General features: G+C 32.3%; 1 long non-coding RNA gene across 1 annotated transcript; it reads left to right on the top strand.

Moving 5' to 3' along the window:
• Positions 1-2,167: 2,167 nt before the first annotated feature.
• Positions 2,168-14,392, top strand: LOC146999023 (uncharacterized). Its single transcript, XR_015039288.1, has 4 exons — positions 2,168-2,269; positions 7,726-7,798; positions 12,375-12,403; positions 14,196-14,392. It is a non-coding gene; the product is annotated as an uncharacterized LOC146999023 (long non-coding RNA).
• Positions 14,393-14,983: the final 591 nt, after the last annotated feature.

The following is a 14,983-nucleotide window of genomic DNA, read 5'->3' as shown; positions in this document are numbered from 1 at the left end:
CTGCTAAATTTTTGTCGTGCTTCTATCGTGCACTGAGTCAGTTAAGCCTGAATTGTATTTAGTTGAGTTATTAGCTTATTTCTTGCACATGCTTAAGGCTTATCCGAGTCCTGAATAAGTAAATTTCCACATATACTTATTCGTTATTTATTATACATACTTATGTCTGTTTCTTGCACATGCCTAAGGCTTATCTGAATCCTGAATATGTAAGTTCCTACATATACTTAAGGCTTATCGAGGTCTGGTGCCAGATATCTTACTGCATGATTCAGTCTCTGCAGGTCCTAATCTTCCCGGTGCTGCCTGGTGTGGCCATACGCGCTCTGGCGCCTTTTCTGGATTTATGTGATTAACAAATCAATTATTCTTGATTGAAATAACACTAAATGTAATCTTTTGGCCTATGAATATCATTAACAATCTATTTTTGCATATTGAAAGATATTTTTTTAAAACTTTTTCCTTGTGAACATTTTTTAGCTCATTTAACTCAAATCTGTCTAGATCATCGTGCAACAGCACCACAGGTCCAGGGTTCCATCCCCAGGCTGGGCAAGGTCGACTGAGCCTTTCTTCGCTTGATTTCCATCTCTTGGGTCGATAAAATGAGTACCAAGTTCGCTTGGGAACTGGGGTTCTTGCGACAAGCTGACCACTTGTTCAGGGCATATGCACCCCGGGGCCCACGGTCAAGAAAGCAGATTTCAGGGTGCTAACAGGCATTGGCCCATTGGGGCTGTTACGCCACTGAGGTAACTTAAACCTGTAATCATCGCCAAGCGTAATGCCAACAGAAAAGTTGCCATACTCTTTTGTTATTTAGTTACTAATAGAAACAAAATTTAGGCTTTGCTTCATGATTCATTACTCAATTTTCATGTGTTGCATAAACAGGCTGGTGAGGAAACCAAAATATAACAAATAATAATTCACAAGGTTGGTTGGTGCCAGGGATATAAAATGTTAGTAGGTGTAAAAATCAATGATGTTCTTATGTAGTAGAATGTATCAGTTTGAGATGTGGCCCTAGCAGATATGCAGCTACAGAGTGAAATTACTGATCACATAAATTTAAGCTAAAGTGATAAGTGCCAAAATGAAATTAAGAATTGGAAATCTACGTATGTTTTGTTATTTGTGGGGGGAAATCAAGTGCATATACGTAAACCATACACATACACACAGGCAGTCCGGAAATTCTGGACGTCCAGATGTTGGACTTTGTACTGTAATTTTCTGTGAATGTAACATGAGAAGGTGTTCCACTGGTAAAATGGAAAAACGGGGGTTTAACATTGAGTAAATGGCTATCTTGCTAAATTGGCAAGAAATCACCAAGCTGGAAATCTTTTGTTTAAACGAAATTTTGCAGCCAAATTTGGCAACATTTTGATCCGGTCTCTGTATTACCATGCTAAATATTATAATTCAGTAACTATCATTGATCATTATATTAGTTTTAACCATATCTGGGCCTCATATGCTTTCCTGTCATTTTGAGAAGCAGAAAGTACTAGAAATAAATAGCTTAGTGGCTGGGTAAAAACTACATAAGAACTTAGAGAGTATCAGCTCTCAGTTGTTATCATGAGTTGGATCATCTGACTCAAGAACTGAAAGGTAAACTTAGCTGGATGCTTAACCTGCATTAACCTCCAGACTGTGTCCAGGATCAATGGAAAATTAAATGACAACACTTGAAACACCACCTCCCATCATATGACACCATAACAGGACATTGTATTTGACTCCTTCATCCTCTGGCATAAACATTTGTGAGGCTATTTGATGTTCAAATTTTGTGCTTGAAATTTGCATCCAGTTGTCTTTTGAAATTAGATGCTGCTTTACAGGAGACTTGATATTCCATCAAATGCTTCTGCTCTATACAATGTATGTGCTGTATACAGTACAGTACAGTACAGTGTGTCAATAAGCGTAATAAAAACTCCTGTTAATAACGATGTTTTCCTATATCAGAGTTGTTCTTTCCAGACGGTCTTTACATTATATTATATTTATATCATTCACAAGAATACACAGTATTTATTATTAGTGCACATGAAGCAGTAAAACACAGCAAAACTATTTATGTGAGGCTAAGTTTTGAGAAGCTTCAAGCAGATTTCAAAAAAGGATAAAAAATATTTCAAAAGATCTAGATATGTGTGTCTCTGAAGAACAGCGAAGCATTATTTTGCTGGATTCATCAAGGGGCCTGTGGGAAGTACATGTGGAATATAGGTTGGAAACTGCTGCTTTAGAGGTTAGAATTTGGTATCAAAATTATATTTCTGTGTATCAGAATTTTACAAAAGTATGGTGTATATTTCTAACATAGGAAATGGTTATTATCTGCCTTTTCACAATATGGGGCTTCTTTGTTTCTCTAACTCAAATCTGTCCCCCCCTCAAAAATATGTATCATGTTTGTTATTGGTTTTTAAGGCACAGGAATATTAATAATATGTTCTTTAGGTAGTCTAAAAAATATAACTTTCATTTTCTCTTTTCCATTGTGAAATTGACAAATGTTATTGATAATTAATTCTTTGTTTGATAATGATTGACAAATGATAAGGTAAGCAGCAGATGTAATTCCTTTAAAGAAAAAAAAAAGGGGGGGGGAATCTTAACATGTTCAAAGAGTGTTTGCTTTTGTTTCTGGAATTTTGATTTTTATATTGTGTCAATTGCTTTCTAAAATCATGACTGCTAAATTTATATTTTTCTATAGGAAAATAAGTTATTCATTTATTTATTTATTTATACTCTGAATCAGTATGTATGTTTTTTTTAATTTCAGATAGTATATTAATTCTTTTCTTTTGTAGGGCACATTGGAGGGAGTTCGACAGAGGAGGTTTGTATAACTATAATAAAACTATTTTAAGACCTTATCTATTTGATTTTCTGTGGAAGCTGTCATCTAAGAGCAGTGGTCTCAAACATACATTGAATTTGCACCTAATGCAAAATATGAAAGCAGCTTATTCTAAATCATTCTAATTATGTTCAGCCCACCAGCTGCCGAGCAGTAAAGGCACTGAACGTTGGTAGTTCAGTCAGAGATCGGAATCCCACATACTGCATGGGCATTTTCCTGGCTTTCCCCAGGTGTAACATGCATGTGAGCCACTTTTCCTTGGAAAGTCCTCCACAAAGGAATCCCTCCCCTTAGCACTCAAGGCTTGGCCATTATCACATAAACCAACCAAGCCATCTAATTATTTTGAATTGATCAATAACTTACTTAAGCTAAAAATAAATAGTTTACAAAATATTTCCAAGTTGACAAAAGTTGAGTACAAATAATGAGAACTTATTCTCTTTCATTTACTTATTGAGTTTCCTGGTACTATTCCATTTTGAGGACTGTAAAAAATAGCCAAACTATTGTTGATGCCTGTGCTGCCAAAAATAATTGTGGCCACCCTAATGCAAGAAAGGAAGTATAATAGGAAATAACTACCTAAAGATTGTTTTAATTTATACAAAAGGTTAATTTCATATAACACTTTATTATTATAATTTATATAAAAAAAGGCTTAACATAACTGAATGGAAGCAAGGGAGTAAATAACTATTTCAGCTCATTATTATAATTTATATAAAAAAAGGCTAAACATAACTGAATGGATTTCTCTACCAAGTTATCGCTAAAGCTTAATTTCATCCCATTGGTCGTTCAAACATAATTTTCTGTAATTAATGATGCCCCTTTTCTTTGAAAAAATTCTATTGCAGACTTTTCGTCATGGGCAATTCCCAAATTATTAAATCCATAGAATATCAAAAAAGGATTTAAAAATTAAACCAGAAATATAGAACTGTCTACACAGTTTGAAATCAGCGTGTACGCTGGATTTGGTGCGCTGTTAAATGGGCATGTTTGCTAGATTGTTGTGCTTTTTTGTGCATACATATTCACTGCAATATTTTACGGTCCTCAAAACAGAATATTACCAGTTTCTCTTTGATGTATACAATAAAAACCCATGTATTTGTTCAGCAGTAAGTGAATTTCTTTATTTCTCACTACTCATTTGAGCTGCACCATCTGATAACCATCAGTTAGTCTCATTCTTGTCTTATTAATTACCAACTGCACAGAAAAAATTTTCACATCTAAATGTATGCTCAAACAAAGTGATTATTCTTGTAGCAAAAATTCACAACTTAGAATATTTTTTTTATAAGTATAAATAATATTTATTCAGATCTGTACCTTGAAATGTTTAAAAAAAGGGTTGGAGATGACTTTAAAGTACCCCTTGTATTATCGAGAAGTTGTTGTTTGGTTTATCGCCAAGTTGTTGTATTATTTATGGTAACTAGAATAGTAGAATTTTATGGAAACCCTATTAGGAGGTAATCGTTTGCATTATTCCGGGAAATTTTGAACCATGGGATGTTTTGCAAAGGCTTTTGTGGTGTGTGTTGCTTATGAAGTACATTGCTTGTTTCATTGTTTAGGCAGTATAATGGCTGAATGTAGTAGGATTAATTTGAAGTTTCTGTACGATTTAGAATGAAAGTGGAAAAGTGCATTAATTGGGTGAATTAATTGTGTAAATGTAGGTTTACTTAGTAGCCATAGTCCGAAACTATATAGTATATTTTTGACTCTTATTTTTGTGAATTTCTGTGGCAACGCCGATTTACGGATTGTAGATCAGATAGTTTTAGGAAGTTTTTGGATGCTGTTAAGGAATTTTGTGTGCCACAGACTGAAGATGAATGAATTTCTAAATAATGTAAGGGGATTTTTGCTTTGTGTAGTGCTAATATACATAACAGGTTTTTCATTTTTATGTTATTTTGTTTGGTTTAAAATGTAGTTTATTGAGATTATGCACTCTTTGTTTTCCTCTACTGTAGAATTGGGTGCTCCTTTGACTTTTTAAGTGAAAATATATCGATGTGTACATGGACAAACTCAAGGGAGTGCATAAAGCATAGTTTGTGCAATTCTCTGATCTTTTTTTAAGTGAGAATAGGTCGATGTGTACATGGATAAAGGGAGTGCACAATGCCATTTTTGTGCAATTTGGGAATTTTTTTTAAAGTGGAAATTGGTCGATGCGTACATGGATATACCGAGTTTGTGCAATTCTTTGGCTTCGTAGCAGCAGCCAAAATAACAAGTCAAAGAATTTCATGAACTCGGTATCCGTGTATCACAAAAAATCGCCAAGTTTCGCCAAGGGGTACCCTAAAATGTACTTTTCCCAAAAAAAGTTATATGAATTCAATATCTTTATATGAGTTATATTAAGCAAATTAGTTCCATTTGTGATTGGGCAATACTCATATTCGTTTTGAATTATAAAAAAAAAAAAATGATGTAAAACTCCAAATCGTTAAAATCTGGAACTTTCTCTTCAAAGTTCTGTCATAAGAATGCCAATTTAGTTGGTGGATATATATTCATAAGATACGTGAAATTGCTTTCGGGGTCACTTGAACCTTGCAGGCCACTAGTTTGAGATGACTGCCTTAGAAAAGTTCTTTTTTTGTTAATATACTTCATTTTCAGAAATCATCAAAATGAGATGTTTTATTGTATTTAATATACGACACTTTGACTATTTCTATCACATTTTAAGTTCTGCACAGGCCACATTATATATTCTATTGTTATGAATTAAGGAACTAAAGAATATTGCTATGAATTAACGATATAAAAGCAGTAGATCCAATTCGTAAGAATATTATTCGTTAATTTTTTAACATAATTGATCTAAATAAAAATACATTTAATTCATGAATTTTTATTTAAATCAATCGCATTTAAACAAATATTTTTATACAATTATATATATATATATATATATTCACTTTTTAAATGTACAGAAAATACATAATATTTCTCATGTCAGTTTAAATGGATATTCATCTAATTTCCTATGAAATGTTTTGCTCTTCCACCTGAGCTATGTCTGTTGACAGTCCTAGCTGATAAACCGTGGTAAATTTAGAATGATCCCTTTTGAGCAATTGTTAAATTTGAACTGTTTCAATTTTCCTCCCTTTTTTCTTTCTTGTTCATAATTTCATTATTTAATAAAACTGGCATCAGTATAAAGAAAATGCACCGTTATGTACACTGCTCAGCTGATAAGAGGACAAGCTATTTGAATAAAGAGATAGCTGCTGATAAATATGCTGCATGCTGTTAAATATGTTTATGAAAGTGAGAACTAAATAAAAATGTAAGAAAGGAATAAAATTGTAGGAAACATATCTATTACAGAAAACTCATTTTTACCCATATCTTTCAGATAAAAAAGAGGTATGCATTAAGGAATTCTGTAAGATTTAATTTAATAAAGATTGTAGACACGTTGAATCAGCGAGACACTAGGTTTCACGTCTGTGAGAAATTGAATCGATTACTTGATATATGAGGTTATGGGAGATTTTTCTCTTTCCCTACTGAAAGTAGCTGAAGTTAAAAGTTTTATCAACAATGTATCCCGTCTATATTCTACTAGATTCTGATGCTCTGTTATTTCATCCTCATGTGTTCAGTTCCCGAAGTTGGCAATTTTGATGTACAGAAAGAGTGGAAGCGCCAATGGCAGCACTGCAAGGCATTACCAAGATTTTAAAAATTTCTTCTGTGTACAATTTAAACCATAAGAGGAATCCAGTCTGAATGATTTAGAAGTTCATACATCCATATCTGCTGAAACAAACATGCAGCTTCAACCAAATGAGTTCTTTTTAGATTGTGTTGCATTAAATTGCACATTCTCTCCATATCAGAAGTCGTGGATTAGCCGTCTCTGGGCAAAATCTGGATTTCTAATGGAAGAATACTTGTCTGTGCATTTGTGCAGTCTCGAAATTTTTAAGTCCAGTACCTTAAATCCTAACCTCCACATGGAAAGATGTAAATTCTTTGTGTAAGCTTCTTGTAATAGCCATTGGACACTTTATTTGTAGCTGTGAGGCATTTTGTCACCTGTTCAGAGGGGTTATTATTTGCAGATAAGGGTCATTCTTTTGAACTGTTAACTTGTGAATGACTGTGACCAATATGTCTATAAATGCTTCCTGTCTCTTGGAATCATATTTGGGAGTGTTACTTAGCTCACTTCAATGTTGGCTAGTAGGATATATTGATAACTGGCATTTCATCTTGCTATGGTTCATCATATGATATTTTAATGCAGAATCCTGCAAAAATCTGCTGTTACTATAAAAAATGGCTGAAGTAAGCAGGTTTGAAAGAATCACTCATTTTATGAGATAATTTGCATTTTAATCGGCTTTTTACGCCAGTTTTTCCATTATCCAAAGTAATGAATTTTATTTCAAACCTGTTCAGTAAACAATGCTTTAGTGAACTGGTTTGGAAAAAAAATATATTTTGAAAGATTCTCTTATGTTGTTCAGCATCTGTATTATATAAGTTTCCAGTTTTTTGTTTCCCGTTTGCATTTTCTAATGCTGTACAGAAGCCCTGGTGTGAGAAAAACACTTTTTAGGATTTCTTTTTGGTAATCAAACACAAATCACAGTGGTTTGGTAATCGATCACAGATTACCAAATCATTGGTAATCAATCACAGTGGTGTAAACTATTATAAAGCAAAGAATATATGTGTTAGAGATTATATGAAGTACAATAAAATGCTTTCTAATTTACTAAAATTTTTATTTAAATGTAAAAATAATTTATATAGCACTCTAATTCTGATATTATCCTTTTCAGGCTGTCGGCCTCCAAATTCTGCTGGACCACGTGGCCGGAATAAGGAGCATTCTGGAGAGCTCCGCCACGTCAGGTAAATAAGAGTAAAAATGTTTTTTGGCATATGCTGAAATTGAATCTTTTAATATTCAGAGTTCGTACGGTGCTTAAGAGTCCTTAAAAGTCCTTGATTTTGGCCAAAATTAGCAGAAGGTCCTTAATTTGAATGATCTGAAATTTCTGTCAGTTTTTACGACTGCCATTTTGAGTGTGAATTAGCATTTTGGAGGAATATTTTTGGTGATTCACTGACATATAATATGGTTATCTTTTGAATGGGTTCATGAGACATAATTTGTTTCTAATATAAATGATGGGATATTCGAGTTTAAGCAAGAAGTAAAACATAAGCATTTCGAAAGTTATTTTTTCTAATGAAGAGCTTTTAAAATTTTTGCTTTTGGGGATGTGAATTCTTTTATTAAACGGTTCTAAATTTGGTGACTTTTCAACATTTTCGCTATTTTAAGATCGGTTTATATAGAAACTTTTTAATTCCGAGACCCGAGAATTTTTTGACGATTTTTTTTTAAAACATTGTAACATTTATAAATTTCAGTAAAATAATGGTAATATATTGAAATTATATTTAAAAAATAACATTGAAATGAAACATTTTTATTTTTCGCTGTCACATTATGAAGTTTTATTTTGGCAACTTATTATACAATATTTTTGAATCTGAAAAATAAACAAGGTATAATGCCATAAAGCACAATTTACGAAACAGCTCTTAGCAAAAGCAAAATTAGCTGTATAATTAATTAAAAATATCTTCTTTTTAATTTTTTCGTAGTAAGAGTTTTTCCCATGTAATTATCTCAGAATATTCAAAATTCTCAAAATGTGCATCAGTTTCCTCCATAAAATTAATTTTACATTTCTTCCCTCTTTTTTTTTTTCCAAAAGATTTCTGGCTTTTTGCTGTTACAGAAATGGTAGCAATAATTTTTCTTTAGGATTTTAGGCATTGCAGCTTGGAAAGTTTAGAAGGATTTGAAGGCAAGATTTATACATCCACGATTCTAGAAGACTCGAGAAATATGTGACAAAATGAAAAATGTCTCCGTGGTATCAACATGTTATGGGTATATTTTACAGAAAGTTTGCAATGAATTTCTTACTGAGAACGTCTGGAAGAACAATGAAAACATAATATTTGAATGTTTTACTTCCCATACTAGAACCTTAACCCCTTCGAGCCGGATAGCGCTTATCGCGGCAGTGTCTTACGCGAGCGTCTGTCCAGGGCCGGGGGCTTTTTTGCTACTAAGCCTAAATTCTTGAAATTTCCGAAGTATCAACGCATTGTTTAATAATGCTCTATAGAGTATTTAAACGGCTTATGCTTTATAGATATTTTTGTACTATATACTTTAATTACCTTATTTCTTGTTTAAATGCATATTTTACACGTTTTATTTTCATTACCCACCATTTTATGACTTTTAACATTATACATCTGATATATAAATATATTACTTAAAATTCTCTTTTCGTATGAAAAATTAGAAAACAGGGATCTACACACAGTCCTACGTTACATTCCTTGCACTTGTAATAACTTATTTGCCATTTTGGAGGATTTTTCCGGGAATGTGAACAAACGAAGTGTCGTCGTCTCATTTTCTTATCAGTCTCTTCTGAACAAAGTTTTGGAAAATGTCTTTCAGTTAATCTTTCAGAATCAATATCAGAATTTCAGAATCAATATCTGAAATATTTTGCATCATTTCTGCTATTTCATGCTCTGTTAAACATTTTCGACGCTTCAACATTGCAACAGTAAAAACAGAAAGAATTCATGTCTAACAAGATCTAATTATTTTCTAAAAACTGAACTGCAAACCAAAATACCCAACGCTTTAGCACAAATAAAACTTCTCTACTTAAATAAACAACTACCATGTGCGAATAAAGTTGAAATTTGTTCTAATCAGCAGGTCTCTTTTTAGTTAGACAGCAGCGGTGACAACATCCAGTCTTTTGTTATGAATGATGCTGATTATGATCTTACATCTCATTTTAACCTATGCTGTTTGACATAAAATCTACCTGCTATTTACTAAGCTTCTAGGCTGACCAAGTATGTGACAAAATGAGACATAAAAAAAATCAACATAAAGCTAACTGTTAGTAAATCGTAAATGTCACTTATGTTCTTTCAAATATGTGCAACTATTATGAGTTTAAAATATTTAATGCTACTTGATAAATTGCATAAAGTTTATTTTATTCTCAAACTTTATAATTAAGTTAATTAATTCATGTTTATTAATAATACATAGGAATCTATTTTATTTTTACAATGGCATTACAGAAAGGAAATTTAGACATAGATAATATTTTTAATTGAATTTATTCATTTCCCTTTTGCTCATAGGTCCTTAATTTTTTCATTAATGGTAACTTTTAGTCCTTAATTTCTGTGTGCAGAAATGTGTTCGAACCCTGATATAGGATATTTACTGTCATTTTCTTCTTCTTTTTTAACTAGGTGGTTAGAGTACTATTTCCTAGTAGTTGGCTTTAATTAATCTTATAATGGTAATAAAAGTTTCAATAAAATCGTGATGCTTCAGATGCAGTGAAGCCTAAGAACTGGTAGAATTTTGCATAATTTCCTTCTGTGGAAGTATTTGTCCTAGAGACAAGCAAGTTATTGTATCATTTATGAAATAAAAACTGAGTGACAAGAAAATATCTGAAGTATTTAATAGCGGCTAATATCGTCGAAACCTCTCTGTCCTATGAATCATATTTCTGTTCAGTATCACTGAATTTTCTGGAAAAGAATACTAGTGGTTCACGGGACTCAAGTGCCTATGTGTTGTCCTCAGGCATCACACATAAGAAAAAAATTCTTTTTTGGGGTCTGGATGTACTAAATTTGTAACTTGTTTCATATGCTGTTTCCATTGTCTTATGACCAATCTAACAGTATCTTGTCATTTTTCTGAGTGTACCTTTCAAAGGTAGCTGAAATTCAGCAGCATGATTTAAAAATTTCCTATAGAAATAAAGAATTCCCCAAAAAATGTCTGAATACATAAATAGTTTTCTGTTTTCGGGAAATCTTTGATAACTTTAAAAGGAATGATCCAATTTTTGTCAATTATGTGATTGTCATAGACTGTTAGATGGAGAAATCGGGACATGATGTCTGCGTTGGACAAATGGACGGGGTGCTAAAATCCCATAGCCTTTTTTACTTTCCAAACATTCTATTTCATTTATTATTGATGTTTTGAGAATGCTCAAAGAATCATTTATGTCTGTATGTCTTGCTGACTATGAATTATGAAAGTAATGGCCTTTATGTATGGTGTGCAGTATCTCCACTATTTCCTAGTAGTTGACTTGACCACTTGCTGTTTTACATGGGAAGTTCAAAATATCCATACCGCACTTGGTATTTTACACGGGAAATTCAAAATATCCAGACCGATCATGTCCATGTTTTTTTCTATACCTTATTCACAGAGATCAACTACTTTTCAAGATGGCGCTCCCCACTTCTAGGTTTGGTTTTTTTAAAACAGGCCTTTGAAGTGCATGATTATGAAATAGAACATTGTGTGTGCCATCTTTCATCCCCTAGTGTGAAAGTAGTAAAACAGACAGCAAAACTATATTTATGTGAGGTTAAGCTTTGAGATGCTTCAATCTGATTTCCAGAATTCTGATAGATACATTGTTGATCTGATGCCAACCTGGCAAATAATTATTTATTATACTTTTCCTTATCAAAGCGAGAAATTTCTGGTATGTGTTGTTCCGAAGAACAGCTGAGCATTATTTTCCTGGATTGATTAGGAGCCTCTGGGAGGTACATATAGAACATAGATTAGGAACTACGGGTTTAGAGATTAGAATTTGCTATCAAAAGTATGTTTCTGTGTATTAGAATTTTACGTAATGTAAGGTATATATTTCTAATGTAGAAAATGGCTATTATCTGCTATTATTATTTCCAAAATATGAGACTTGATTCTCTATCCCCCACCCCCAAGAAAATGTAAAATGTTTGGAATTGGTTTTTTAAGTCACAGTAATATTAACCCTCTGAGGTTTTTGCTAAAAAAGCACAAATTTCTCAAAACTTCTGCGAGTACAAATGATTTTTTTTTTTATTTTAATGTAAAAACTCTTCTGGTATTTCATACCTGTATTTCTATACTCTTGATGTATCGCCCTATATGCAAGTATATATAAGTTTTTTCAGATATCACGAAAAATATTTGCCGCTTAGAGGGTTAATAATATATTTTTGAGTTAGTCTAAAAAAAAGTAACTTTTATTTTTTCCTTTTAGCTGCTCATTGTGAAATGAACAAATCATTTTGATAACTAATTCTTTAAAGCATTAGTTGTCATTCCTTTAAACAAAAACCCTAAAAATGTTCAAAATATGTTCACTATTGTTTCTGCACTTTGGAATTTTACATGTCGCAAATTGCTCTTGCCATTCATATTTAAAACGATGGCTGTTATATTTGACTACAAATATTATCTGTAGGAAAAAGAGCTTTTTTTAAAATTTGAAATCAGTATATATTTTTCTTTAAATTTCAGATAATATCTTGATTCATTTTTTTTTCCCTTTAACAGGGGAGGCCTCGGGGACTGTCGTGCTGCAGGTATGTATAATCATAATAAAACTTTTTTAACACATTATCCATTTGATTTACTGTAGATGCCATGTAAAAGCAGTGGTCTCAAACATAAATTGATTGCACAATTTGAAAGCATTTTTCTTATTCCAAATAATTCTAGTATATTTCAATGCCTAACTTACTTAAACTGAAAATAAAGGATTTAAGAATTATTTCCAAGTATTTCTGGCTACAGATTTGAGGCATCAGTTAGTCTCATTTTTTCTTATTAATTTTCAACTGTGTAGGAAAAATGTTTACTCATAAATGTACACTCAAACAAAGTGATTTTTCTTTTTACAAAAATTCACAGCAGAGGATGTTTTATTTTTTGTTAAGTATGAATAAAATTTAGTCATGTCTGTAGCTTGAAATGTTTGAAAAATTTATACGAACTAAATATATTTATATGAATTTTATTAAATAAATTAGTTCTGTGTGTGAATTTTTTAGGAAATTCTCATACCTATTTTTAAGAAGTAAAATAATTTAAAAGTGGACTGTGAATCATTAAAATCTTGAAAAAATCTTGTCATAATAATGTTAATTAAATTACTCGGAATATATTAGCAAAGCATGCGAAATTGCTTCAGGGAGTCACGTGTAGCCTACAGGCCACCAGTTTTAGATAGAAAAGTTCTCTTTTTTTGTTAGTATACTTCATTTTTAAAGATGATCAAAGTTAAATTATTTTATCGTATTTAATATTCAACATTTTCGACTTCTATTTCTATCATACTTAAAGTTCTGGACAGGCCACATTGTTTATTAAATTGTTATGACTTAATTAACTTAATTATTTGATTGTGTGTCACTAAATTGTATTGAGTGCCATAGTCTCTCCAGATCCAAAGTCATGGATTAGCTGTCTCTGGGCCAAATCTGCATTTCTTTGAGAAGAAAGCTTGGTTGTGCATTTGTCCAGTCAAAGCTTGGATCCATTGGAAGCTTTCTTTGCAGCTGTGTGTCATTTTATCACCTTTTCAAAGAGGCCTTTAGTAGCAGATAAGGGTCATTCTTTGAAGTGAACTTGTGAATAACATCAACCAGTATGTCCATAAACTTTTCCTATCTCTTGGAACCATATTTGGTGGTTACTTCTTAGCTCCCTTAGCTCACTGGAATGTTGAATGTTAAGATTTATTGTTCACTGGCTTTCCATCTTGCTGTGGCTCATCATACGATGCTTTAATGCTTTAATGTGAAATCCTTTCCACTCAGGATTCTGATTTGAAGTAGGTGCAGAAATCTCCTGTTAAGACAAATGGTACAATTTACAGGTTTAAAAGAAACATTCGTTGTGGGATATTTTCATATCACATTAAAAAAGTGTCTCCATTGTTAATTTGCAGTTTAAACAGCTTTCTATGCCTGTCCTTCCACAATCCAGAGTAATGAAATTTATTTGAAAGCAGTTCAAAAAACAATGCTATAATGAACTGGATTGAGATAAGATATATTTTGAAAGACTCTCTTCTGTTGGCCAACATCTCTACTATGCAAGTTTCTCGTTTCGTGGCCCGTAAGTTGTACGTGCATTGTCTAATGCTGTACAGAAGCCCTGGTGTAAGCAAAACTCTTTTTAGGATTTCTTTTGGTAAGCAAACACAAGTACAACTGCAGATTTCTTGTAACATTACAGTGGTGGAAACTTAGAAAGCAAAGAATATATGTGTTAGGGCTTATATGAAATTAATGCTTTGAAATTTACTGAAGTTTTCATTTAAATGCAAAAATTACTTATATAGCACTTTAATTCTGATTTTATTCTTTTCAGTCCCAAAGAGTGCACCTGCAGCTGGACATGCTGGAAGAGTGGGAGGACCAACTAGAGTCCCTCATCCAAATAGGTAATTCACAGTAAAATGTTTTTTAGCATATGCTGGAATTGTATCTTTTATGTGTATTTAGTACAGTACAAAGTCCAAATTCCGGACGTCCATTATACGGAATGATCTAAAATCTGTACCTCAAAACCACCAACAAAAATTTTCTCCTAGGCTTTAAGCATGTGGATTTGATTTCCCCTCCTCGCATAAGAAAACATCTGGAGAGTCTCGATTCTTAATTTCACTTTGACACTAAATAAAATACCGGTACTTTTCTGCTTCGCCGGCGCAAATCTCGCCAAGCAGACTTTATTGCCGACAACATACAGTATACACAAAAAATATTTAAAAAATTTTAGTTCTAAGAATTCATTTTTTGAAGGCATAAACATTTTAATATTGCTTAAAACTTTGTAAAAAGCCAATAAATAAAGACAATAAATTTGTAAAAAGACATTAATTTAAGAATTTACTATGCTTTCATGGTTCAACATCCTAATTCGCCGGTTCGTATCACGTGACCCCAAGCGATCTCATCTCACGTAAACTACTTTACAAAAATCTAATGCTCTCAGTAATTATCTACATTAATTTCAAGTTAAATCTTAATTTGGAACACAAGTTTAAATGCAAGAAATATTTCAATGCGTATGAATAGCTTACTGAGAAATTATGTAAAACTGCAGTGCTTTACTTCACTAATGCATTCTCATTGATGAATTTAACCCATGACTTC

Source organism: Stegodyphus dumicola, chromosome 2 (assembly GCF_044657685.1).
Source record: "Stegodyphus dumicola isolate Sdum_Otavi_A_Nest chromosome 2, ASM4465768v1".
Classification (NCBI taxonomy): domain Eukaryota; kingdom Metazoa; phylum Arthropoda; class Arachnida; order Araneae; family Eresidae; genus Stegodyphus; species Stegodyphus dumicola.
The sequence above is the reverse complement of the archived record's forward strand: the minus strand, read 5'-3'. Positions and strand labels throughout refer to the sequence as shown.